At 55.5% G+C, this 26,333-nt stretch overlaps 1 long non-coding RNA gene and 1 pseudogene across 1 annotated transcript; one reads left to right on the top strand and one right to left on the bottom strand.

Moving 5' to 3' along the window:
* The first annotated feature begins 11,441 nt into the window (after positions 1-11,441).
* Positions 11,442-25,976, top strand: LOC118530472 (uncharacterized). Its single transcript, XR_004914681.2, has 3 exons — positions 11,442-11,470; positions 25,331-25,522; positions 25,843-25,976. It is a non-coding gene; the product is annotated as an uncharacterized LOC118530472 (long non-coding RNA).
* On the bottom strand, positions 16,552-16,660 carry LOC118530479 (U6 spliceosomal RNA; annotated as a pseudogene).
* Positions 25,977-26,333: the final 357 nt, after the last annotated feature.

Genomic DNA, 26,333 nt, shown 5'->3' with positions numbered 1-26,333 from the left:
TCACAATCCCAGAGTCCTGGGATGGAACCCGCATCGGGCTTCCTGCTCAGTGGAGAGTCTGCTTCTCCTTCTGCTCCTCCCCCTGCTAGTGTCTCTCAAATAAATAAATAAAAAGCTTAAAAAATAAAATAAAATGACTTAATAATGACCTCTTCCAAGAAGTAGGGGCAGATCCAGAATTTTTGTATAACTTTAATGTGTATGCAGTTGTGGAGGCCCTCTTTAAACAAAATAACATAAATTACAGAAAAAAAATCTCCCCACACAAATTTAAGCTCCAATGTCAGTATTTATTTAGAAGGACAAAGACAGTCACAACAAATTGCAAATTTAAAAGAACTACCATAAACTTCACAGAGTTCATAGAAATAACATAATATTTTAATTAGGTGCCTGACACACACCTAAAGTAGTTTTTATTTCCTACAATTTCTTCTACATTTTGATTGCTTCATATGATGATAGTTTCATTAGCATTTTTAGAGAGAGAATAGGAAGGTAAATTTTGATAATTATGCTAGAAGAAAGACTAATTATTTTGTTGATAATTTAGATGCATAAACCGACCTCACACATATACGGACTTCCTAGCTGGATCTGACCAACAATGAAATTCTGATACATTCTATCTGTGCAATACAAAAAGAAAAAAGTAACCATGTATTTATAATTGAATATGTTACATTATTGAGAATTTTGCTAACAAGGGAGAAGACGTCTTTTTTTTTTTTTTGTAAAGATTTATTTATTTATTAGAGAGAGAGGAGGGGCAGAGGGAGAGAGAGAATCTCAAGCAGACTCCATGCCCAGTGTGGAGCCCGATGTGGGGCTCGATCTCAGGACCCTGAGAGCATGACCTGAGCCAAAACCAAGAGTCAGACGCTTAACCAACTGAGCATCCAGGCACTCCAAGAAGGTGCCTTTTTTACCAGGTGTTGATGAAAATGAAAATGCCTGCTTGCAAATATTATACAACTGACAACTGGAAGAATGTTTTAGAGGTTAAATGCTGGCTCTGTACATAAGGAGCCTTTTTTCTCCTGCATTACCCACATACCCTTTGCTAGGGTCCAAGGGACAAATTCATGTCACTTACAGTGTCTGGCCCTGCACCTTTTTGTCGCTCACCTGGTGAGTCCGCACAGCAGGAGGCGGGAATATTTCTGGAAGGTGTTCCTACAACCAGAATGGCCAGCAGTAGCTCATCTAGACATGGAAGTGACTGAGAATCACATACATGTATCTGTCCCTCTGAACCCAAATTAAGTGTATCCCCGACTCAGCTTGCCCTTAGCCAGATCCCCAAACCCACCCAGCATCTAGTCTAACACAACCCAACCTGAGGTGAGCAACACCAGGAAAGCGGAGGAGACAGAAGACAAGGGGCTTGCGCATTGTGTTTAAAATATCAAAATATGTTTCCTTTGCAAATTTCGCAAAAATATATGACCAGGTTGCTTCCTGGAAGGGTCCCATTCAGGTGAAGGGCCCTGAGGCTCAGAATCTGTTTGCTCCAGTCAATGCACCCCTGCCAGGGGCCTTTCCCGCGGGCCCCACCCACTTCCTGGCCAAGCTTTATGGGGTCTGTTTCCTCAGTACATTTCCTTTCCTTCCCTTGCTCTGCGGGATGAAACATGGCATCTCTGAATTCCCCACGGTGTCTGGCACGCTGCTGTACTTAGAACGCTCTCAACAAATGCTTCCCAAATCCGTGTTCATGCGCTGTTTATTTGCTGGGTGGGATGGCTACCGCGCAGCATAGAAACCGTATTCAAGAAGTACTTTCTACAAGGGACACCGCTCAGACTCACATTTCCCTACCGCTAATTTTTATTTGCCAGATCCTAGGCTAAGGATCTAAAAGGTTAAAGCAAAAAACACAAAACAAAAAACACACAACTTTGGAAAAAAATATTTTTAAATTTTATTGAAGTATAATTGACATACAATGATACATTAATTTCAGGTTTACACATTGTGATTGGACAAGTCACACAACCTTTTTTTTTTTTTTTTTTAATTATGGAAGGAACACATGCTTATAGTAAAAAAAACAACACAACAAAAAATAACAAGAAGAGCGTTGATAATATGGCTGGGCATAAAGAGAAAGGTAAATACCACCTTTCCACGCCACTTTGTGCCCACCGAGGGTCACCACGTGGAGGCCGTGGCAGGAACTGGAGCAGCATCTGCTCTGAGGTCCCGCTCCTCCACTGGCCTAACGGTGGGATTTGGGCAAGTTACTGAACCTTTCGGAGCCTCAGTTTACTCAACTGTACAATGGGAGTAATAATAATAATAATGATAATAGTTGCCTTGTAGGGTTTTTGCAACGACTAAATGAGATGGTCTGTGGCACGTGCTCAGCACCATGCCTGTGCCCTCTCAACCCCAGGTGACGGTCACGTGCACGGTCTGTCCGTCGTCCGCTGCTGCTCTGGCCTCCCTCCCCCAGAGGACATTCTCCACCCCTAGAACAAGCTCTGTCTAGACATTTAGAGTGGGAGGGTAATGCCCCACTCTCCACCAATGGGGACCAGGGCCTAGGGGGTAAAATCCGCTTCCTTGCTCCTTGGGGGAGCAATCCTCGTGTGTTCTACACGGTCTCTCAGAGGTCCCCAGCAGATTCAGCCTATTGCCCTCAGGGACCTCCCACTCTTCAAAGCACATGCCCTGGACTTTCATCCCTCCACCACCAACCCGCCTGCAGTCTTTTTTGTTTGTTTTTCTTAATTCAAGATGGTCTTTTTCTTATTGATTTGTAGGATAATAGCCCCTCATTTATTACGTGTTGTAAATATTTCTCTGCATCTCATTTGTTTTTTGCTTAGTGACATAGCGAAATGTTAATTTTTTTTTTTTTTTTTTAGGGAGGAGGGTAGAGAGAGGGGGTGGGGAAGAGGCAGAGAGGGAGAGAGAGAGAATCTTCAGCAGGCTCCATGCCCAGTGCAGACCCTGAGGCGGGGCTCGATCTCATAACCCCGAGATCATGACCTGAGCCGAAATCAAGTCAGACGCTTAACCGACTGAGCCACCCAGGCGCCCTGAAATGTTAAATTTTTAGACAGGCAGATTTGCCTGACTTTTCCTTTGTGGTTTCTGGATTTCATGTCTAGCTTAGAAAGGATTTCCTCACATCAAGATGAACAAATATTGGACAGCTGGTAAAAAGTGCTCAGATTATTAATCTCTCTGGAATTTTCTTTTGGGCGTCATGTGAGATATAATAATACTAACAACAACAACAACAACAACAACGAAAACCCCGAGAGCAATACTTACTATTTTGTTTTCCAAGTGGATAAGGAAAAATCCCACACTATTTGTTCGTATCTCAACTAGTCTATCTTGTTCCCCCACCCCCGACCTGAATGCTGCTCTTGTATTTTGCCCAGTTCCCATGATCCCCGTAGCATGGTTCCTGGAGTCTTTGTTCTGTTCCTTTGATGCAGCCACTCTGCCCTGTTGTAATTACTCTGGCTTTACAATGTGTTTTGATATCTGGTAGGTCAAGTCTCATCTCATTTTTCTTCTTTTTTCAAAATGTTCTTGGTGATTCTTACTTGTTTACTCTTTCAGATGAGCCTTAAAACCAGCCTGTCAAGTTCTATAAAAATCCCTTTAGGGTTCTGATTGGAAATGCATTGAATTTATAGATTTAATTTGGGAAGAATTGACATCTTCATATTATCCAGTCTTCCCATCTGGAGCATGATATATCACTCCATTTATTCAGGCCTTCTTTATGTCCTTCAGTAAAGTTTTATTGTGTTCCTTGTATAGGACTTGGACATTTCTCATTAAGTTTACTCTTAGGTATTTTATAGTCTTGGTTGGCCATTGTGCATAGGATATTTGTCCCGTTACATTTCTAACTGGCTATTGTTGGGTGTGCAGGTGGGGTGTGAATTTTGATCGTACCTTGTCTGCAGTCACACTGATGCTCTATTTAGTTCTAATGTTTTTCTGTGGGTTAGCTGAACTCTAAACCAGCCATGCCTGTCCCACACGGGACGGGCCTCCCTCAAGAGCGGAGGGCTCTGTTGTACCTGGCTGGCAGCAGCTGAATGCACCGACCCCGTCAGGGCTGCTGTAGGGATGGCTGCATGGGACAGAGCTCTCCACCTACGGCCCTAGATCCTTTCCAGTTCTAAGCTTCTCTGCGTTCATAATTCTGGTCGCCATGTCTGTTTTCAGGCACCATGTTCCCAAGCGCATGGTAATCAAGGGCGAGTTCCCTCCCCTCCCTCCTTCCTTTCCTTCTTCATCTGTTACTGTTTGATTTCTACATGCTGAGTACTGTGACAAGTGGCAGGAAGGAGGGGAGAGGGATATTGAGATGATAGTTACAGTTATAAATGCTTCACACCCTTGGGACGCAAGTGGTGTCACTTAAAATATTGTCAAAATAGAGCATGGGAGGACCCACCCCCCAAAATGGCTAGAAGTTCAATACATATTCTGGGGGCTCCTCCTCCAAGCCATGTCCCTAGGCAGACATGAACCCCAGGGGCTTGTACCATCCCAAAGGAAAGCTTCCATTCTCCATGAGCGAAGAGTCTGGCTTTTCCAGGCTGCCCGCCTCAACGTTTGCCACAGAGGGTGTGCTATCTGGGCCTGGGCCCCTGCTCGGTAGCCCATGCTTCTGTTCCAGCAACTGGCCTTCTCTGAGGCCAAAGTGGGGGTGTCCTTTCCCCCCAGACAGCTGAGGCTGGACCCTCCCAGCAGTTCCTGAGGGGCACACAGCCTCAGAGCTGGTGGGCAAGGACAGCAGGCTCTGCCTCGTGGAAATCCTGAAACCGGCCACCTTTGCCCTCCTTCTAGGCCCATGGAGCCACCCGCAGGGGGGGGGCTGCTCCCCTCCATCACCCCCAACACAAATGGCTCTTTCCCACCCATGTCTCACAGGGACCATGCTTGCCTACCAGGAGGGTCTGGGACAGTGGTTCTCGATCAGGGTGGTGGTGACGGTGACGATTTTGTCCCCCAGAGATCATGTGGTCTCTCCCCATTATATTGCTGGGGCTCAGCTTAACCCCTGGCTCAGCCAGGCATTCACTAAATGTTGTTGAATGAAATGAGATCTGAAAGACAGCTTAGGAGCAGTCCAAGAGTCCTAAGCACACTAGGAGGTGGCCACTGGTTTTTAGCATGAGGTGTCCCCAGGGTGCCCTGAATGTCCCCGGTTATGGGGCGCTTACTCCCTTAAGTGCACTCTCCATTCTGGGATGGCTCCGGCCGTCTGAGCCGAAGTTCTTGCTGATGAGGGAAGGGTAGGTCAGCTACCTCCAACTGAGGGCCACGTGGGACTGGGGGCTGCCATACTGGACGGGACCGTTCTAGACATTAGAGATAGAAAGTCTTCGTTTCTTCCGAGGGAGACAAAAACTGCTACCTGCTCCTGTCTGATGCCTCAGCCTTCCCTCCCAAAGACAGCGGGGACCTTCAGCAAGAGTGCTAGAAACTCTTAGTGGGTCTCTCCCATGCTGAGACCAAGTGGCCTGTCTTAAGGACCCTCTGGTCTGGGCAAGGAGTCGGTTACCCCAGTAATACAGGCGACAGGTGCCATCCTAGAGGACTGTGGTTGGGCAAAAATAGAGTGACACAGAGTAACTTTACACGTGGGGGACCGGGCAGTGTCCGCATGGAGGGATGTTCACTGTACGCCTTGAAGATTCACCAGGAGCTGGCCCGGCAGGGACAAGGTATGTGTTGGGGGTGGTGCTTAGCCAAAGTCAGGTGTCCAGAGGGAGGGTGTGGCCAGTTCCTAAGGAGAGTCTTCAGTGGGCTGAGAATATGGGAGCCCCAAGGGGTGGGAGGAGGCTGACGGTGATGGGCTCTGCATGCTTCTGTGGCGGGGGCTCCCCCATCTCCGAGCCTCGTTCAGAGTTCTGCTATAGGCTCTGGGGGTGCAAGGAATCCAGTTTTGCTTCCACCCAACCCTGCAAAGCTACTTTCCACCAACAGGGGGCAGGGCGACCTCAGGAAATGATCCCGGTTCTCTGGGATTCACTGAGAATGTCCCGTGTTACCGGAGACCTCTGGATGCTCAGTGGACTGAGAATTCAGGCTTGGTGCTAGGCTTTGGGCGCTCGAAGACAAAGACAAACCCAGCCCCTTGCAGCCCGTGTCCCTGGCCACATGGATTGTAGGGGCTGCAAGGAAGCGGTGATCTCTTCCAGCAGGGTGGAGACCAGAGGAGAAGCAGGACCTGCTTCCTAGAGAAGGCCATTTTGGGGATCAACCAAGACCTCTTGGCTGACGGGATTTCGAGATGTGCCACTGAGGGGACAGAGCAGGGACACGGACTGGAGTGTCTGGCAGCTGACTGCAGTCCCTGATCCCAGAGCGTGAGGTGCAGGCAAGTCCGGGGGGCTGGGGGCTGGCACAGTGACAAGTGCGCTGGGGCTGTAGGTGCAGTTTTCTGGAGGACCTGTGCTAAGGAGCCCCATCCTGGGGCACCAAGGAGGAGCAGACAGAATTGCTTTTAGGAACACAATATCAAAACAACTTTTCATTGTGAAAACGTACAAATATACACCAAAGCATGCAGTATAATGACTCCCCTGTGCCCACCAAGGGTGATCACATTCTCCCACGTTCTCATCCATTCTCCGTCCACGTTTGAAAAACTTCTTACTCTAGGAAGTTTCAAACACGCACAAAAGCAGGAAGCTGGTATAATGATCCTCATAGACCGACCACCTGCCTGGCTCAACAATGGACAATTTGCCCAGCTCGTTCCAGCTGTACCCCACCCTCAGATTATTTTGAGGCAAATCACGTATCATTTCATATATAAATATTTTTGTATCTCTAAAACTTGGAGACTCTTTAAAAACAAAACATAACCGTACTACCATGACCACCCCTGAACGAAGTTAACAACCATTCTTTAACTTCATCCCATATCCAGGACCGACAGATTTTTAAGCCCAGAAGTGGCAGGACTCGGGTTAGCATTTCAGGAAGCTCACCGTGGCAGGCTGTGCAGAGGAGATGGAGGGGCAGGGGGCTGCTGTCAGGGCATCAGCCAGGAGTCCCTTATGAGAGGCTGGGGTAAAGCAATGAGGATGTGCACTTGGCTAAGGCCCGGCCGGAAAGGGAGGAGTGGTGGAGAGCTTACTGGGTGCACGTGTTGTCTTAATCTCACAAAGCCCACGAGGGAGGTCTTGTTATGTCCCATTCACAGGTCAGGAGACCACGGCTCCGCGGCCTGAATTGCAGAGCACCATTCCCCAAGCTCTGCCTCCCTGCAGCCCTCCCAGCAGCCGAGGGCCACAGAAGGTGGGGGGGGGAGAGTGGGGGGGCTCAAAAGCAGGCGTATAAGGGGAGCCTCTGGCATGTGAGGGGTGGGGGAGGGAGCTGTCTCTTTCTCAATTCCCAATTCCCATGGGTGCCCACGGAGGGTGGAGGTGCTGGTCGTGGGCGAGGTGTCCTCTTTGCTCACCCGTACCAACAACACTGCAAGTGTTCCAACCAACTCTGCCCTTGCCCTGCTTTCCCTGTCCTGGTGCCCCAGGTGGGCTGTCTGTCCCCATTCTCCATGTGAATGAGGCAGGGGGCCACCGCGCTGCCGGCAGAATCCCGGCAGAATCCCACTGACTGCGCTGACTTGGTCAACTGGGGCTGACACGGTCCCTTTCGGTCGCCCTTGTAATACATCCTCAGGAGAAGATCGTGCTTGCCCCCATTCCTCACCTTCCTCCCCACCCCACGGAATGCCCCGTCTGTTGACATGCGTGCCGGAGGGCTGGCCAGTTCTCTTGGGCCTTGATGCCTTGATGGAGCATCCCTCCGCGCAGACCTCCTGCTGGCTCGGGTTGCAGACTGGGAGCCAGGGGTGGTGGGAGCAAGCAAGTCCACGGCCAAGCTCAGGCTCGTACTGGGTGATGTGGTAAGCGTCTCCAGCCCTTTCTGGGCCTCAGTTTCTCTGGCTATGAAATGAGGTGGGAGGACTTACGTCATGGCGACTCCAGGGAGATTGTGCCGGGAAATCCTGACCAGCTGAAGCGCTGTGCCTGGTGATGAGAGGGTCACGGCTAGCTTCGTTCCCCCATCGCTTCTGGACCTTTGGGCTGAGCTCTAATCTGCTGTTCCTTCCCTGCCCAAAGTCAGAAGGGTGCCGGGGATGGGGCCGCACCCACCCCGAGAGCCTACAAAGCAGGAGCCCTGTGGGCCCTGGGGGCGGTTTCTCGGGAGGAGGCCCCGGGGACTGTCCCCCTCCTCATCTTTCTCGATTAGGAATCTCTTCTCCCCTCCAGCCCCCGCCCCTCTGACAGCTCCCCCAGTCCCAGCCCTGCTCACCTCCTACCCCCCCTGCAGCCCAGACGAGCCCATCTGTCTTCATTAACCAGGGACTTGGGCTGCTAGTGCTGTTCGGAGCCGGCCACCCTGGGCCAGAGCTCTGGGGCCTGTGGTTTTGAAGGAAGATGAACAGGGCCTCCTTGGGGTGTCTCTGTAGCCCCTGGTGGCCCGGGGAGGCTGGGTGACCGATGTTTATCCATGTCTGAATCAGATTCCTGTGTGCCCAAACCAGCCAGCTGTGAGCCGCTCCCCCGGGAGCCTCAGTCATGGCTGCCCCAGGGCTGGAAGGGACCTCAGGGTAGTCCCTTACTCGACAGACCAGGAGACAGATGCCTGGAGGGTGAGGGACCTGCTCAAGGTCCCTGTCAGCTGCGATACAAGCCAGGGCTCCTGCCTTACTGGCTGGGTTCTCCCCTCCCCCCCACCCCAACATGCTGGAGGGGCTCTAGCGGGCTGGACTCGGGGGCTGGACCTCAGGCTCTTCGAGACCTCAGCGGCCTCCGAACCAGAGGGAACCTAAGGGCTCCCCTTGCCCAGCCCCATCCTCATATGGCAGCTGTGGACATGGAGGCGCAAACAGGGGAGTTAGCTGCCTTCAGTCAGCCACTGGGGTCTCCTCTCCGTCTGGGCTACCTTCTTCCTCCTCATTTTGCTCCCTCACGACCACCTGTGGGCCACGGAAGGGAGATGGCCACGGGCTGTCCTGGCTCGGCCCCTCCCCCGCACCCTGCAGGAAGGACTAACAGGACGAGGTCTTCCTACCTGTCATAGAACCCACCTCACTGTTCCCCTGGAGCCTCCCCAGCTCAGCTGCCAGCCTGGTTAGAGCACTGGAGGGGGAGTCCAGACACCTGCCTGCTGCTGTGTGATCTTTAGTAAGTCACTTCACTTCTCTGAGCCTCACCTGCCCCATGGTAACAACAATTCCACCAGCCCTGCCTTTATCACAGGGGATCCAATCTGATAGAAAACACGAGACAAGTGTGAGGGGTGGGCTTGTCCTGAGATGGCTAGAGAGAGACCGAGAGAATCAGTGAGTCTACAGAAGATGGGTTCTTCCTGGACCCCCGAAGACCATGACCACTGGTTCCAGCTCTGTCTCTGACTCGCTGTGTGACCCTGGTCGAGAGGCCTAACCCCTCTGTGTCTCATAAAAGCACGGAGATCTGTGCTTCCCCGTGCTGCGGTATTGACCTGCTGGCAACAGGGGAAGCTAAATGTGGAAGAGCCCTAAGATCCTTGGAAGAAAGGCTGTTTATAAACCTAAGAGATTATTAACAACATCCAATAATCACGCTGTCTGCTAACAAAAGTAATGACGCCCTCCAGTTGGGCAGAGAAACCAGCCCCGTCAGCACGGCAGCTCCTAGCTGGCCTTCCTCTCGGGCTCGGAGGGCTAATAACCCTCTGTGTGCATGTGGGCCTTCGCCTCCGCAAACCAACCACTAATTAGTTCCTCCACAGGCGTGCCCAGGAGGTAGGCAGGAAGGGCACGGGGTTATGAGGGAGCTCAAGCTCCGGGAAGGGGGGGTCTAACCCTGCCACCCAGCCGCTTAGGGGCAGGGCCGGGCTGGGAACAGAAAGATCTCCCGGTTCTCAGCGCCTACCTCTGCTGCTGTGGTGAGCACCAGGGCAGACAGCTCGCCCTCTCCGGGCCTCAGCCTCCCCCAGAGCTGCCAACGCAAGAAGGTGGTGGGGCATCGTGGTGTGTGCGGCCAGATCTCCTGGGACTTCGTCCCTCACCCTTTCCTCTCTGCCCTCCTTGATGTTGGGTGTCAGCCCGGGGTGGGGTGGGCGGAACTCGGAGGTGAGGGTGGGGGGGCTGCATCTTTAATTCTGAGCCCAGGGAATCCCACAGGGGGTCTGTCCCCTCTGTGGCCAAGTCCTCATGGTGGTGCCCGGGAATCAGGCCTGTCATGTGGCTCTCTGAGCCTCAGTTTTTCCATCTGTACAGTGGGGTTGTAACGGCCAACCTGCCAGGTCTGGGTGCCCAGAGCCTGGCTCTGAGCCGGCCGAACGCTGCACGGGTGGGTTATTCCTGGGTGCAAGGATGTCCTCAGGCCCGGGTCGGGGCCCGGGCAGGCGGGGCAGACGCGGCCACCACCTCGTCCTGGCTGAGGCCTGCGGGGACACTCCTCCTGGTGCAGCCCCCATACCTCTTGCTTCAGACGCCTGCTCTCATTCTGTCTCTTTCACCACACAGCCTATTTTTAACTTTCGGCTTTGGGGGAGGGGAGGAAGGGCTCTGTGGTTTTTCCTGTCTCCTTCCCTTTGTCTTTTCCTCCTGGGTCCTCCCTGCTTTGCCCTCCCCCCCACCTTCCTCCCCTGCTGCGCTCATCCCCTCCCTGCCTCCTGCTCTCCCACCGGGGTCCCCCATCTCCCTCTCCCTGATGCTTCCTTCCAGGACCCCCCAGCCCCACCCCTGTCCTAGATGGTATCCCCTTGGTGGCAGGGACACCCCTCCGTGAGCATCTCCTGGCTCTGACGGAACTAGTCCCTGTGCGCCTGCAGGGCTGGAGGTTCGAGTCCTGGCTGTACCATTAGCCCAGCTGTCTGGGCTCCCCGACGTGGAGATAAGAAAGCCCCTGGGCTTTGGAGTCCGGCAGACCTGGGTTTAAACCGCAGCTTGGCTGGGGTGGTCTCTTCATGTCTCTGTGCTTCCATTTGCTTGTATGTAAAACCCACCTTGGCTATCTGAGGGAAGTGCCTGGGCCTCTCCCCTCCCCTGCCTGCCTTGGGGCTTGGTGCAGGGCTGGGCCCCCAGGAGATGGCCAGAGGACAGGGAGTAGCGGGAGGAGGCTGCCGGGCGGGCTGCGCTGGGGAGAAGGGAGAGTTGCCCTCAGCTCCGAAGGGCTCAGAAACGCTGATTCAGCATTGGCTTGGGTGTGCAGCCCCGCAGGGCTGGGGCCCTTGGAGGTGGGGAGAGCCGGAGGCGGGGAATGAGGGGCAGAAGGCACAGAGGCAAAGAGCGCTAGGGCCGGACAGGGAGGAGATGGGACCCACAGAAGGAGAGCCAGAGGGGAGGGAGAGACTGGCAGAGCAGGAAGCAAAGGCTCGGAGTGGGAGAGCCATGCGGAGCCGAGAGGTAGGAGGACTGCAGGCCGGTCTCCGCGCCCCCGCCTGGGTGCCTGCCCACAGGCACGTGGGAGACTGTGAGCGAGTGAGTGAGGGCCTTTGGGGACTGTCATTTTCCGGGTCGGAGGCCAAGGCTCCTTGTGCCCCCATGAGTGCTAACGAGGGGTCCTGTAGCCTGGGACCAGCAACTGAAGGGTGGGCTGTGGCCTGATTGGTGGGGGGCTCTGGGGGCCCTGGAGCCTCGTGACAAGGGGGCTACCAGCCCCTGCGAGGGGCCACCCTGGCACTGGCCACTCAGAGAACACCCTTGAATGCCAGGGCCCCAGTAGCAGGGCAGAGGATGGGCAGGACATTCATGGACTTGCATTCAGGCTGGCAGAACTGGGGGGCTCATGGAGGAGGAGGGGGAGGACGAGGAGTGGCAAAGTGTCCTCGAGTCTCTCTGGGATGGAAAAGCCCCTCGTCATTCCACTCCCTTGGCTTGGATGCCTCCAGGGTCAGGCAGCTCCCCACCCCTGAGAAAGCCCTCTCTGACACTGAGAAGGTCTTTGCTAGGCTGATGCTTTCACTCTGGTCTTGGCAGTGCGGTGTGTGTGTGTGTGTGCATGTGTGTGTGTGTGTGTGTGTGTGTGCGCGCCCGTGCTGGGACAAGCTGTAAACCAGCATATGAGGCCAGAGGGCTGCCCATGGGGAGAGAATTCTAGGAACTTTTGTCTGCACCCCAGAAGAAGCAGGGGTCTTTCTCTTTGGATCCTTTATTTGATCTTGGGCCCCCGTTGCCTCAGAGAAGGACTTCTGACAAATTCATTTATACTGAGATGCTAGGAAATGACTTTGGAACTTCCTCTATAAAGAGGGCAGTTTTTACCCCAAAGCGACACTTCACTTACGGTGGAATGACAGGCAGTGGGGAGTTGATGGGGGAGCTTTAGTTGGGACAGTGCACTCTCTGGCTCCTGTTTCCCACGAGAATCTCTTCCTCTTGTCTCGATTGTGGGTTCTTGGCAGGTGGGGGAGATTTCTTCTGTTTGCCCTGTTGACCCCACCCATCAGGGTCCAGTGACCCTCCCTTACCCCAGGGGACTCCCTGTGAGTGGCAGGAATGGGACAGTTAGCACAGCCTTTGTACCCATGAGTCACATCACCAAGATCTCAACTAAGGTAAAAGTCCTGGCTGTGGAGGGCTTGCTGTGCAGCCTTGGGCAAGTCATTGCCCTCTCTGGGCCTCCATGGCCCATCTGGGAAAAGCAGAGTTTGGACCATAGGGTCTTTGAAGGCCCCTCCAGCTATGGCGGTCCAAGGTTCTGGGCCTTTGAACCCCTCAGGTTGCTGGTCAGCACCTGGGCTAGGCTCTGAGGGCAGCGGGACAAGGTGCCTAGACTCCAGATGATGCTGTAGGAGCCAGCCAGGCAACTGGCCTCCTCTGGACAGAAATGACGAGAGCGTTAGTGCTGGAGGCCCGAGGGCTCTCTTGTCTGACTCCCTTGGTGACAGATGGAGACACTGAGTCCTGGGTAGAGGGATGGCTTGCCCAAGTCCCTTAGAATGTTAGCATTGGGTCAGACCTATAAACAGGTTTCCTGCCATTCTGTGCAGTTGGTTAGGTCTTGCAGATAAATCCTGGTGGGCTCCCTGTTAGAGGTGAAAACTAAGAGAGGTCCTAAAGGAAAGTGTGGGTGGAGACTTGTCTTCTAAGGAGGGGCCCAGGGGAAGGGAAAGGGGTTGCACTGTGCACCTGTCCTTGGCCTGTGTGCCCCGTGCATCCTAGAGCCCTAGATGCCCTGGTGTCTGAGCTGGCCGTTCTGCACTTGGCCCCCGGTGCAGTGATGGAGGACAGCTCTCCCTGTGGTGTGGGCTGCCCCTGGACCGGTGGCCGGACTGGGCTGGACGCGGCTGTAAATCACCCACGGAGCAGAGCTGCCGGAGATGGTTTATGCAACTCCGAATGGGCAGTGACATGTCATTCTAATGAGGCTACAAATTTCCTTGTCACCCAGAGCCACCTCGCTCACCCCACGCTCCTCCAGGGCCTCTCTCCAGGCTAGGGAGTGGGTACAGAAGGCAGTGGGGCTTCAGGTTCAGTCAACCAGACTGGGGAGAGGGGTGGGACTGGCCTGACTTTGGGCACCCCCCCCCCACCTCCCATTCTGCCTCCCTCTACTCTTCTGGGCTTCTCTCCCCTCTGGCACCTGATCTCATGGTCCTTGAATATACCGTGCAGATTCCTCTCTCCAGATCTCCACTTACACTGCTCCTGCCACCTGGAACATCTCTCTGTTCCCTCCAACTATCCAGATTCTTCTTTCAAGGCCTAGGTGAAGACTTCTCCCTCCAAGAAGTCTCCTGCAGCCGGCTCAGCTATAATTCTTAGACCTTTGGGGACAGGTGAGCCCCGCTTTGCTTGCTAACTCCAGCGATCAGGCCGGGGGCTGCCCGGAGCACCATTCACAGAAAGACCAGGGAGGCTGCATCCGGGCTCAGCTGGAAAGAGTTGTGGGATCTATTGGAGCTGTCTGCCAGGGTCAGGAACTAGAAGACTGCAGGGCTTTATGCTTCCTTTCCCTGCTGAGGCATCTGGGCCGCGAGGCCATTTATTCTAACATTTTCACACGTGATGACATTCAGCCTCTCTCATTGCTTTGCCTTCTGTCTACCCAGGGGACACATAGCCTCCTGATGGCTGGCACCTTCCCATGTATCCCCTGTGTCCCTCACAGTGGTAGGGATGTGTGAAGACTTGACAAACCCCAGTCGGAGAGAGGGACATGAGGAAAATGCTGTCACTTTCTCTAGAGTTGGGAACCTGGGTCACAGGGCTTCCGAACCATCTACAGAGGAGGGCTGTAGGGGCATGACGTGCGGAAGATTTTCCTTGAGGTCCCAGAGGAAGTGAATGCCAGGAAAACCTCTCTAGTAGACTAGAGGTTGCTGGATTGCTGGTGTTTCCTGGACCAGCGGGGCAGGGCCCAGTGACCAGCCTGGCATCAGGGGCCCCTAGGCTGCAGCCTTATATCCCCTGGTCCCCACAGAGGCTCCCCTTTTTCTCTTCTGAGGCTCAGAAAGCATTCATTAGTGCATAGCCTCCAACCTGTGAGACCCCATTTTATAGATGGGGAAATGAAGGGTGCTTGGAATTCATGGCTGAACCCCAGGGCCCATCCAGCAGTTTGGGGGTGGCTAGAGGGGCTCTGGCTCCAAACATAAGCTCTCTGTTCAGGCCAGACCCCAGGCTTGTCAAAGAGGCAGTTCTCCCCTTACAGACCCTGATGAAGAGTCACTTACAGATGGTTAGTTCTGAGTCCCTTGTGATCAGACAGAGAAAATGAGGCCCAGAAAAGACCAGGGCTGGCCCCAGGCCACACAGCTTCTCCTAATGGACAAACTTCCTGACAACCAGGTCCCCTGAGAATCCAGAATAGAGGGTGAGCAGGGCTGCTTGCCTGGGCCTTTGCCAGGGTCCCACACTGCCCAGACCCAAAGACACTGAAGAAAGGGCCCCTGCAGGACTCCTACTGTGGTAGCCAGCCTTGGCCCACACTATATGGGCCTATATATGCCTATATTTTCCACCAAGTTAGACATTTTGACTCTCCACCGAAGAAAGACCTTGGCATGGGGAGGTTGTGCATCACAAAGACCAATGGTATAGGCCTAGTGCTCAGAAGTTTTCAGCTTGGCCACTGATGCCCAGGGGCATTTAGCCCTCCTAGCTTCAGTTGCTTTATCCCCCAGATGACGTGGGATCAGGGCATCTCTGCACTCTTGTCCAGCTTCAAATTCTTACTATAGTGTGAATGACTGATAGAGGACTTTTCTTGAAGCCATGTTGGCAGGAGGTGGGAAGGAGAGCACAAAGGTGAGAATGGGACCCCAGGGGATGCTACAGATATGAGTCATGATGTGGTCCAGAGAGGAGGTCTGGGGGCCAGGACCCTCAGCCTGCTTCTGAGCCCCCTCCCTGGCTGGCCTTTCTCTTCCTTCTTTTCCTCCTCTGTCTCTCCTCCCTACTTCCTGTTCTCCTGCTGCAGTGGTTCATGCAGTCCTCCCCTCAGCATGGAGCACTGTGAAGAGCTGGTCCTTGGCCAGATTTGCATTGGTGGTTTATTGGTTTAATTAATCAGGGGCTGTACACAGTGTCCCCCTCCTCCGTGTGAGGTTGGGCAGGGGCTGGGCTGAGCATCCACAGGGCAGCTGGCTGGCATTAAAGACCCAAGGAAGCCGCTGACATCGGGTTCAGCCTGTTTCAGGGACCTGTGATTCCTGTTCCCTTTGTCCCCTTTGGACTCTATCTGAAGTGACACTGCAGACAACAGACAGCTTCATCAAGCCTGGAGCCTCTGCCAGCGAAAGGGGGGCCCAGCGGACAGCAGGCAGAGGGAGTGCGGCCTCAGTAGCCTGGATCCCACCCTGGCCTCGCCTTCTCGGGCAGATGCCCCACTCGGGGCCCAGGGACTGTGGTTCTTTCGCCCTCAACAACGGAGCGGGGGTTCCAGAGGCCCACGGTGTGCTTTCCCGTGCCCACTCTTGCCCGGCATCTCTGGATGCCATCAGGGAGAAGGCATTTGTCGCATCTGCAGCAGGGGCAGGAGTGACTTCAGGTGACCAGGGAGAACTGGCCTGGGAGCCAGAAACTTGGGCTCTGTGCCCTCTGAGCCCTAAGGGCTGTGTGGCCCGTTTTCCAGCTGCCCTCTGTGGACGTCAAGTGAGGCCTGGGGTCAGCATTGGCTGAAGTCCCTTCAAGCTCCACGGTTGTCTTTTCTCTCATGCCCGGGAGCTGTCCTTATACCGCGGAGCGCTGGGCACCGGCTGGGCGGCTCCCACTGCGGCCGTGGCAGCCAGTTCTCACTCCAGCTCTGTCAAGGGGGCCAGCCCATCGGCACCTTATCGATGAGCCACTCAGAGAGGTTGAGTTACCTGCCTCAGGTCACACAGCTGGTTTGGCAAAGCTTGGTTTGAGGCCAGGCAGTTCTTGGTGGGCGGGGGTGACAATGGGGTTGATGGAGTCCCCCGGATCTCTCCCACCCTACTGTCACATTGGCCCCTCCCAGGTCAGCCACAAGGCACCTCCCGCCCTGCAGAGCCTGAAGCAAGGGCCTGCCTGGGGGTCACGGGGAGGACAGGGATGCTGCAGGCAGTCTTTGGCCTCATCTTTTGTTTTTACGTTTTTTAAACATGGAACACTTCAAGACTCTGTGTGTCATCCCTATGCAGGGGCCACGCTCCTCTTCCCCGCCCTGTTTCAGTGTTGGTGTGTGTGCGGCCGAAGCGAGCACACCCCGTCCTTCGGAGACGAGGCTGGAGGCCCCAGGATGGTGGCGCCGAGTGGGCTGCACTTCCCATAGGGAGCCAGGAGCCTGGGTGAGGGGGTGGAGGGCTGCAGGGTGTCCTCTTGGCAGGAGTGAGGCCTGGTGGGGGGGAAATGCCTTGGTGGCTCGGAGCCTGACGGTAGCGGCAGGGTCTTTGAGACCCATTGTCCAGATGAGAACACTGAGGCCCAGGGTCGCACAGTCTCCTGGGGGGCTCCCTGGGAGAGTCTGGCCTGGCCTTCTGCTGATCCTCCCCCAACTTACACCCCTTGCTGCCTGGACCAGGGTGGCCGCCGAGGGGGTGCAGGGGACAGGCAGGAGCGGGGACCGGCCCTGCAAGCTGGTGTCAGCAGCGTCTGTCTCATGAGTTCACAGCTGTTGGGAACATCTGCTCAGTCTCCCACCTCTGCACCAGCTGCCTGCCTTCCCCGCCTGCTCAGTCCATGGCTTTGCTCAGTTCCTTGGCGTCTCTGTTCTTTCTCCCTCCCCTCTCATTCTTTGGGTCTCTCAGAATTGGTCATCTCTGCCCCATCCACTGGGGGGTGCCAGCCCTCCAGTGCCCAGGACCCGGGGGAGGTTTGACAGGCAAGCGGGACAGGCTGGGCTGGGGGACCGCACACCGGGGGGGATGGGGGTTCCCCGGTTCATCACTCTGAGCTTCCAACTCCTCATCTGTAAGATGGGGATAACAGCGCTCGCCTCGGAGGGCCATCGTGCGGGGCTTGCTTCTGCCCCGCTGCCCCACCGATGTCCCTGCAGAGGGCCATCCACCTCTGGTGCGTCACGGTTGTTAACAAGGAGGGCTAACAGATGGGGGTGCTGGTGCCACTGCTCAGCCCTCGGAGCCTCAGTGTGCACATCTGTGAAATAGGAAGAATAAGGCCTCCTTCCCGGGCTTGATGAGAGAGCTCCCATAAAGCTCTCACTGCGGGGCCCCACAGACATCAGAAGGGCCCAACGAATGGGGCTGACTATTCTCGTTGAGCCCGCCAATGTTGGGGTGCTCACCCCCTCTAAGACGGGTAGCGAGGGTGCCTGTTCTAGATGACACCTGGGCATGTGGACCAGGAGTCATTGCCTCTGCCTGCTGGTCGAGTCCCTCTTTCTCCTTCTAGAAGCCTCCCCCAGCTGCCCACGCTGTTGACATCTTCCTCAAGCCTCCTGTGGCATGATCGGCTGAGCCCACGCCTGGCACCTGTTTCCCGCTGGTTTACTCATTCTCTCGCACCTGGGGTGTTGCAAAAGCCTCCCAAGTGCTTGTCCTGCCCTCCCTGGCTCTCTCCACTCCACTCGTGAACTTTATCTAGAGGGATTAAAAAAAACCTCTTTATTGGGTGTATTTCTTAGTATAAAGCTCTCAAATCTTAAGTGTGCATGGCTCGATGGATTTCTCCAGGTGTAGACTGTGTAAATGCCTCATCGATCAAGATACAGCACACTCCAACAGCCCAGGCCCTTTTCCAGTCAATAATCTCCCAGAGGTAACCGCTCTTCAGACCTTAATCCCCCAAATTAGTTGCGTCTACCCCTGAGCTTATTCAAATGCATCCACACAGCACACAGGCATTTCTGTCTGCCTCCTTCCATTCCACCTTATGGCTGTGAGGTCCATCCCACACTTAAAGGCCTCGCAATTTGTTCTTTTTCATCGCCGTGTAGTATTTCACTGACGGGATGGGCCCTCACTTACATATGCACCCCACAATCCCTGGGCTGTAGAGCGGTTCTCAGTTCCTGGCTCGCATGGAAAAAGCTGTGATGAACGTTTCTGTTTACATCTTTGGCGGTCATTTTGCTTTCGTTTCTCTTGGGCAAATTCTTGTGACTGGCATTTGCCAGATCACAACCCAGGCATGTGTTTAGTTTCCGTAAATCCTGCCAAGCCATTTCCCAAGCGGTTAATTAACACTCCCACTAGCAGCGTGTGTGAGTTCTGGTAGCTCCGCATTCTTGTCGGCTCGGGGAGCGAGCATTCTTTTTTAATTTTAGCCATCGTGGTGGGAGTATGATGGGATCCCATTGTGGTTGTAATTTGCATTTCCCCCCGCGAGTGGTGGCGTTGGGGACTTTTCACATGCTCACTGGGCAGCTGGACTCGGGCTCACTGAATAGCGCCTGTTCCAGGCCTTGGCCAGTGCTTTTTTTTTTTTTTAGGCTGGGGTTTTTTTCTTGATTTGGAGATATTTTTTTTCTTTTTTCTTTCTTCTTTTTTTTTTAAAGATTTTATTTATTTATTTGAGAGAGAGAGAGACACAGCGAGAGAAGGAACACAAGCAGGGGGAGTGGGAGAGGGAGAAGCAGGCTTCCTGCTGAGCCGGGAGCCCGACGTGGGGCTCGATCCCAGGACTCTGGGATCATGACCTGAGCCGAAGGCAGACGCTTAACCACTGAGCCAAACAGGCGCCCCATCTTTTTTTTTTAAAACATATTCTGGATTTGATTCGTCTGTGGATGCGTGTACAGGCATATGCTTTTCCATCGTCATCATTTACTTTCCCATCCTCTCACAAACCCCTCTCTTTGGCTCCTTGGGCGGTGCGGGTTCCTACCACTGAGGTTGGAATGTGGGGGGCCCTCTGCCAGGTGGGATTGCCCTCCTCCCCACCTCGCCGGGCTTGCTGTCCAAGACCTAAATCAAACCACTTCCTCTAGAAAGCCAGCCCTTCCTGCTTCCTGCTCCACGGCTGGCAGCTCTGTGTGTGGCATGCTCAGCATGCACAGCCCGATGGCTACCATAAATGTGTGCATCTGGGCGTCCGTGTGCACCTCTGGGGCGGGACGGTGTCCTGTACCTCACACAATGCTGGCTCTCGACCACCTCTTGGGGTAGGTTTTCAAAGGTAGTGTTGAGGTATGGCCCAGTTTGCCTGGGACAGTCCCCACTGACACCCATGGACGCAGCATGCTTATTAGCAACCCACCTGGAGGCCCTGAGGGGAGGGGAGCGGGCGAGGCCACCCAGGGGCTGATGGGGAAGAGAACCCTCGTCTTAGGGACAGACCCGGGTCTAGTGCTGACCTGCCACCATGTACCGTGTGCTCTCGGGTAACTCCCTCACCCTCTATGCCTCTTCTTCTTCTGTGAAATGGAGAGAATAAGTCTTCCTTTGCCCACGCCTCACCAGGGGGTTATGAGATGTCAGGGGAACGTGCGTGTGACAGAACACAGGGCCGATGCACAGAGAAGCCAGTCTTGCCCCGGGCGAGCCCCTGCTTGGGAGGGAGGCGTCAGGCACCCCTGGCCCGCTGCGCCTGCGTGAGAACGGAGGGGGCCCCGGGAGGGGCACTGAGCACGCTCTGAGCGGGGGAGAAGCATGTCCCAGTCCGAGAAGCCTGGCTGAATACTAGCATCTCAGTCCAGGTGGTAGCTAAATGTCCTTTTCTGAGTGTTCAAACTATTTCATAATTTACCTTATTTTTCAAATTGAAAAAGAAAAGCCAGATTGGGCTCTCCCGATGCTCTGGGCTGCTTGCGAGGAGCCACCCTCCCGCTGCTCCTTCAGGCACCGCACGTGGATCAGGCCGGCCTGCATGGGCTGTCGTGGGCACGTGTGGGACTCGCCTCTGACAAAGGAGGACACACGCCCTGTGTCCAGCTCCGCACACTCCGTCGGATGGCAGCTGGCTGAGGACAGGTGTTTGAGGGGTGGAGGGAGAGTGACCCAGGGCCTGGGGCTCTGCCGGGACGGGGTGCCAGGCCTGCAAAGGGGGCAGAGGCAGGAAGTGACAAAGGCAAGCTCAACTGACTTCCCGAGGCCAGGGTGGGGCCCCACGGCCCTCATTTGTACAGGTGGGGAGACTGAGAGCCAGAGGCCAGAGAGGACTTGGTCAAAGTCATGCGGGCGATTCTTGGGGCCGGGTCCCTCCCGCTGACATCACTTCTGACTTGCCCCCCCATGCTTGCCGGGGATCGGGATACATTTTTCTGGCTTCCCCTCAGACTTTGAAATCCTGAAACTGCCTCGTCAACCCCCAGGCTTGGGCCAACCTCTGTGTCTTGGACCTGGGCTCCCCAGGACTGAGATCCTCTGAGTCCTGGGATGACCCCAGAAGAGCTCAGGTCCAGTGGGTAGCTCTGGGAGCTGGCGCGGGCTCACAGGCTCGTGGAGGTAATTCTGGGCATCTCTTCCCATCTCTGAGTCAGTAACTAGGGCTGCTGGCCTGCAGAGGCCTTGGTGGGAGTGTTTGTATCACGGAAATTGGTTAATGCCCGAGGCAGGGTTTTCCCTGGCCACTGAGGGAGGCACGGTTCCCAGAGTGCCACTGCACCCCGGCCCCCCGCTCCCGCCCCCTCCATCCCCAACCACAGCAGCTCCACTTCATCGGTTTTATACTTTGGACTCTGGGTGAGATTTCATTTGAAGGAGAATTCTACTGCTTTATCAATTTTTGAAAAATTCTTCTTTTTAAAAAAGATTTTATTTATTTATTTGAGAGAGAGAGAGAGAGAGCAAGCGCTAGAGCACAAGCGGGGGGGAGGGACAGAGGGAGAAGCAGGCTCCCCGTTGAGCAGGGAGCCTGACTTGGGGCTCGATCCCAGGACCCTGGGATCATGACCTGAACCAAAGGCAGCCGCTTAACTGACTGAGCCACCCAGGAACCCTGAAAAATTATTCTTTTGGACCAATTTATTTGTTGTCATCTATCCTGGGTGTGCCAAGGAAACCTATGCGTCAGGGACTAACCTGGCCTAACTTGTGTGCTCTGAACTGACCTCTGAGTCCTGGGCTATCCTGGGCTAACAGGTGTTCCAAACCAACGCAAGTGTTTGGGGATATCGTGTGTCCCTGGATTAGTGTGTGGGCCTGGGCTGACCTGTGGGCTAGTTCTAGGCTAGCCTGGGCTAAGCTACATGTTCAGAGATAAGTTGTAGACCCTGGGCTACCCTCGGCATCTGTTCCAAGCTAATCTGCAAGACCTGGGGGAGTGCTCCCTCTTCCTCTCCTAGAGACAAGGACCAGCAACAGAGCTCCAGTCCTGGTGCCCTCGTAGATCTTCAATGGTGGGAAACTTGTCCTCAGTTTTCCTTCTGCTGGACACAACCAGTGCCCCAAAGCTTGGGGTTCCTTCAGGAGCAGGTGCCTGGGACGGCCTCAGGAGTCCAGAGCCAGCCTCCTCCTGAGCCTGTGGGGGTGGAGGAAGACGCAACCGGCTCTTGCCCGGGTCGGGCGGGGCTGGGCTGGGCATGTGAGGGACAATGGGGTCATTGTGGGTTCTGGGGAGGAGGCCAGACAATAGGAGGGCTCCCTGTCCTTCCTGATTCTTCCTGTTGAAGGAAGACAGGGACCTCAAGTAAGTCTTGGCTTCACCCCCGGCCTCATCAAGAACCCCCCTCAAGAAAGCCTGGCATTCGCGCACAGCTCTGCATCTGCCAACGTCACCCCCGTCCACCCATGGTTTGGTGGAAGGAGGATCATCCACCCAGTTGGCAGATGGGGCCGCTGAGGCTCACAGGATCCCCTGCGCCCCTGGCTCTGACGCCAGTACTTCCGAGACTCCGAGTCCCCTGTCAGAATCCCTGTCCGGGAGCCTCCCCTCTGCCCTCGGTCCATCCCCTGCTCCCCCCGCCGGAGACGCGGCAGCAAGAGCATCTCCCCACTGCTCCCGGCCCCTGGTAACCCCACTCTGCCCCAGACCAAGAGCCTGGGTTCTTGGGATCCGCTCGGCCTGCTGGGGAGAGTTTTCCCTGTCTCGTGTGCCCCGTGGGTACAGCCATGCCATGCTAGACGGATGCAGTGACAAGGACGTCACTGCCCCCATCCCCATGGGGGAAGGCCACTGCTACCCACACCCCAAATTAGGTACACTCCTCAGCTCTCTTCCCCATCCGGCCACATGTGTCCCTCCCACCTCCCTCCACCCCTGACAGTCAAACCCGACTCACTCCATCCAACTTTCTACCCCTATTCCCTGAGCCCTTCTTGAAGATGAGTGCTGCACAGCCCTGCTCTGCTCCTGCCACTCCCTCTACGTGCAGGACTCTCTCCTGTCCCCTCCTCCAGGGAGCCTTCCCTGACTCCCCACTCCCAGACCCCTTGAAAAGGGCTCCCTTTCTCCCTGGGCACTCTTGTGGCAACCCCAGGTCCCTCCTCTGTGTGGGTGGGCCTGGGAGCACCCCCAGGCAGCAGGACAGCTGAGGTCCTTCGGTCCAGCCCCTGGGAAGGCCATCAAGGCCACAGCAGGGGCCCTTCCCCTGGGTTGTCTGGGCTGCTTGGGGCCGGCACAGGGGCTCCACACTCACCAAGTGTGCGGGACAGGGAGGCACCTGGGGACTCTCGGAGGCAGGCTCTCTGAGCCTTGGTGTTACAGGTGGACTTCCAGACCTTTGTCACCAGCCTGACATAATGTTTCTGTGGCTGGTGTCTCACTAACCCCTCACTGCCCTGTTCGGCCTGAATCAGGGGTGGGTGGGCAATCATGTATGGAGGGGTCCATGAATAAAACCCTGAGTGCCTCCAAGGCCCACAAGGCCAGGAGGGTCTCATCCCTGCGGGGCCCCCGGTCTCAGCGCACACCACCCGCCCCCACCTCTGGGCCTCCTTCCTCCCACCTCTGCCTCCCTCCCAGTGCATCGCTCTCCCTGCATCATTTCCCTCCACCTCCCCACCCTCCTTTCTCTTCGTCCACGTAACACAGACCCATCTTTGAGAACACAGATTTAATGCCCCTCCTCAGGGAAGCCTTTTCTGTGCCTCAGACCACGTGGGTTCCACCTGCTCTTTGCCTTGTGACCCCCCCACGCCCCGCCCACTTCTGCTTTGTAGCAATGATCTCGATTGCAGCGAAATAATAGCGTGTCTCACTGGCTGCTAACTATCTGTCTCCAGCCCCACCATCCTATCCCCTGCCCTCACCCTGTGGAAGCTTCACGACAGCGGGGGCCTTGCCCGTCCTTGAATGAATGAATGAATGAATGGGAGCCAAGACTGCAGGGGACGAGGAAGTGAGGAGGCCAGCCAGGGGGCCTGTGCAGTGGTCCTGGTGCGCCCAGGAGGCTGTCCTTGGCCGAGTGCCCCTGCGTGGTGGGCATGCGTGGCTGGCCACCTTGGGTGGAGGGGGGTGAGAAGTGGTCAGACTTCAGGCTGATATTGGAAGCAGCACCAACAGGCTTTGTGGGCAGAGTGGATGTGGGGTGTATGCAAGAGAAATCTGGCCTAACTGGAGAGGTGGAGGTGCCACGGGACGGGAAAGGCTGAGGGTGAGCGGCTTTTGGAGGGAGGCCTGTTGGGCTCCTAGGGGAGGGCTCCCAGGAGGTGGATGGTGCACAGTGTGAGTCTGGAGTTCAGGCGAGAGGCATTTTGGAGTTGTTAGTGGATGGAACTTGAAGGTGTGGAATTAGATGAGCTTATTAAGGGCATGAGGGGCCCATGGGCTTTAGAAAGTTAGGGCCATGTGGAGGTGGGGAATAGCCTCAGGGCAGACGAAGGGCAGGGGGCACAGCAGCCTCAGAGATGAGGGACCCGGAGGGAAGGAGGCAGAGGAGGGCTGGGGAAGTTTCCAGGAGGCGGAACACAGGAGGATTTAGAAGGCAGAGAAAAAGTCAGGGAAGCGAAGTTTGGGCTGGTTGAAGAGGCTCTGAACATCAGCGCAGAGAGGCGTTGTTTTATTGCATCGAAAACAGGGAGCTACTGAGGAAGGCTGGTGAGCTGGAGATGCCTATGGTAGGGCGGGCCTTGGGGACCCACTTAGTGGCTGTGAATAGGAGAGGGGGTGCCTGGAGGTGGAGACCAGGCTACGTCCATGGTAGGGTCTGGATATGAGTTGAGGTTCTGGGTGACCTTCAGTTTCCTCTTCTGTCAAGTGCATAACAATCCTAACCTTGCATAAGGAGGCTGTTTTGTGAGGGCATTTACCTGCCCACTGTCCCTGGGGCGCGGCAGCCTGCCGCTCTGACCCTGGCAGCTAGGTGGCAGCCAGCCCCCAGCAGCCCGACCTGCAGCCTGGCCTGGGCCCGGAGGCTTTCCTGGGGAGGGCACCGGGCTTGGCACTGCCACGTCTCAGCCTGCAGTTTTTCGGTGGACTCTTCTCTCCTTACCCACTCACCAGCCAGAGGCTTCCGGGGCCTCGGGGCCCAGGGGGGGAGGCCATGAATGAGAAATTCACCATGCACACCGCCTGGGTGGGGGCCTCTCTCTGGAGCAGCCCTTTGCCAGGCCCGGGGCCCGGGGGACACTCTGTGCAGGGCTGCCATATGGAGCAACTACATACAGTATTGGGGACAAAGTTTTGCTAAAAATTATTTGTAATTAATCTAAAATTCACATTTATCTGGCAACCCTGAGCCCGTGGCCTTGGCCCTCATGGGTGACATGGCCCGTGGTCACGCACACATCTGCGCTGAGCAGAGTCTGCCAGGGCTGAGAGCTTCAGGGAGGGAGCTGTGGCACCAGGAGACCAAACCCAGCTTCAGCTCACAGTCCCCTCCCCTGCGTGCTGCTCATCTCTGTGTCCACCTGTCCATCCAGCCATTCACACATCCATCCACCTACCTGTCTATCCACCCATCCATCCATCCATGCACGCACCCAGCACCCAGCCAGCTGTCTTTCTCACTCCCTGTGGACCGGCTAGTCTCAGAGGGCGTACAGACCACTGGCCACTGTCGTCATGTTCTCCTGGGCTCTATTTCTGTCCTTCCAGGTCCAGTCCACTCGGCTTCTCTCTGGAGCCTCGGCAGAGCCTGGTGGCAGAGCAGAAAAGAGTCCACGGCTCCTGCCTGCTTTGAAGGCCCTGCTTTCCTTGGTGCATTCGGGCTGGACACGTACACCCCACCGTTCCCTCCCTGGACCAGGAGTGTGTCCCCAAGAGTGTCGGCAATTGCACTTTTACCAGGTAGTCGTGTGTGTGAGTGGGACCGGGAAGGGCAGGGAAGGGGAAGCGGGGTGGGGGTGGGGGGGCTGGCACTGTGGGCAGGATCCGGAGAGAAGGGCCTTCCCAGTGCAGATACCACCCATTTCTCCTCACCTCCTCGGGGAACGTGGGGCTTAGGACCCTGAAGGCCAGCTCGGGGATGCCTCTCAGAGACCAGCTGGACCCATCTCTTGCTCCCCGGATGTTAGATTGGAAACTGAGTCCCAGAGAGGTCCAGCGAGTGACCTAAGGACACACAGTGTCCCACTCCCTGTCTGAACGGATCCTCCTGCATCCTCCAGGTTCTGATCTACGTTAGCTCTTGGGCTCCGTGAGCCACCTTCTATCCCCCAGGGGTCCCTCGCAGCCCTACATGGGGCCCTCTGCAGGGACACGGCCCCTTCGTCTGTCCCCTCCACCTGGAAGAAGATTCATGAGACAGGTGAGTTAGTTTAAAGTAACCTGCAGTCTTTTTATCACCTTGATGGCTGCAACGGATTTTGTTTCAGGGAGTATCCATGAGACTTTAATTAAATCAGGAACTCGGGCCCCGCCAGCTTCCCTGCTGCTTATCAGCTTCTTAAGGCCGTGATTCATTACCCAGGATTATTTTTTTCCTCCCTGAAATAATCTTTAAAGGCCTTCTATCAGGGAGATTAAAGCCATAAGTCATACACGCCCACGTGGATGCTTTGTTTGCTCTGCACATGGGTGCTGTCGAGCCACCTAGAGGACGGGGCCCCCGGCCTGGCTCCCCGGCTGGACTTGTGGGTGCTAGGGTAGCCTGGGTGGC

The sequence above is a fragment of the Halichoerus grypus genome, chromosome 7 (assembly GCF_964656455.1).
Source record: "Halichoerus grypus chromosome 7, mHalGry1.hap1.1, whole genome shotgun sequence".
Taxonomy (NCBI): domain Eukaryota; kingdom Metazoa; phylum Chordata; class Mammalia; order Carnivora; family Phocidae; genus Halichoerus; species Halichoerus grypus.
Note: the sequence above shows the minus strand (reverse complement) of the source record. Positions and strands in the feature narration are given on the sequence as shown.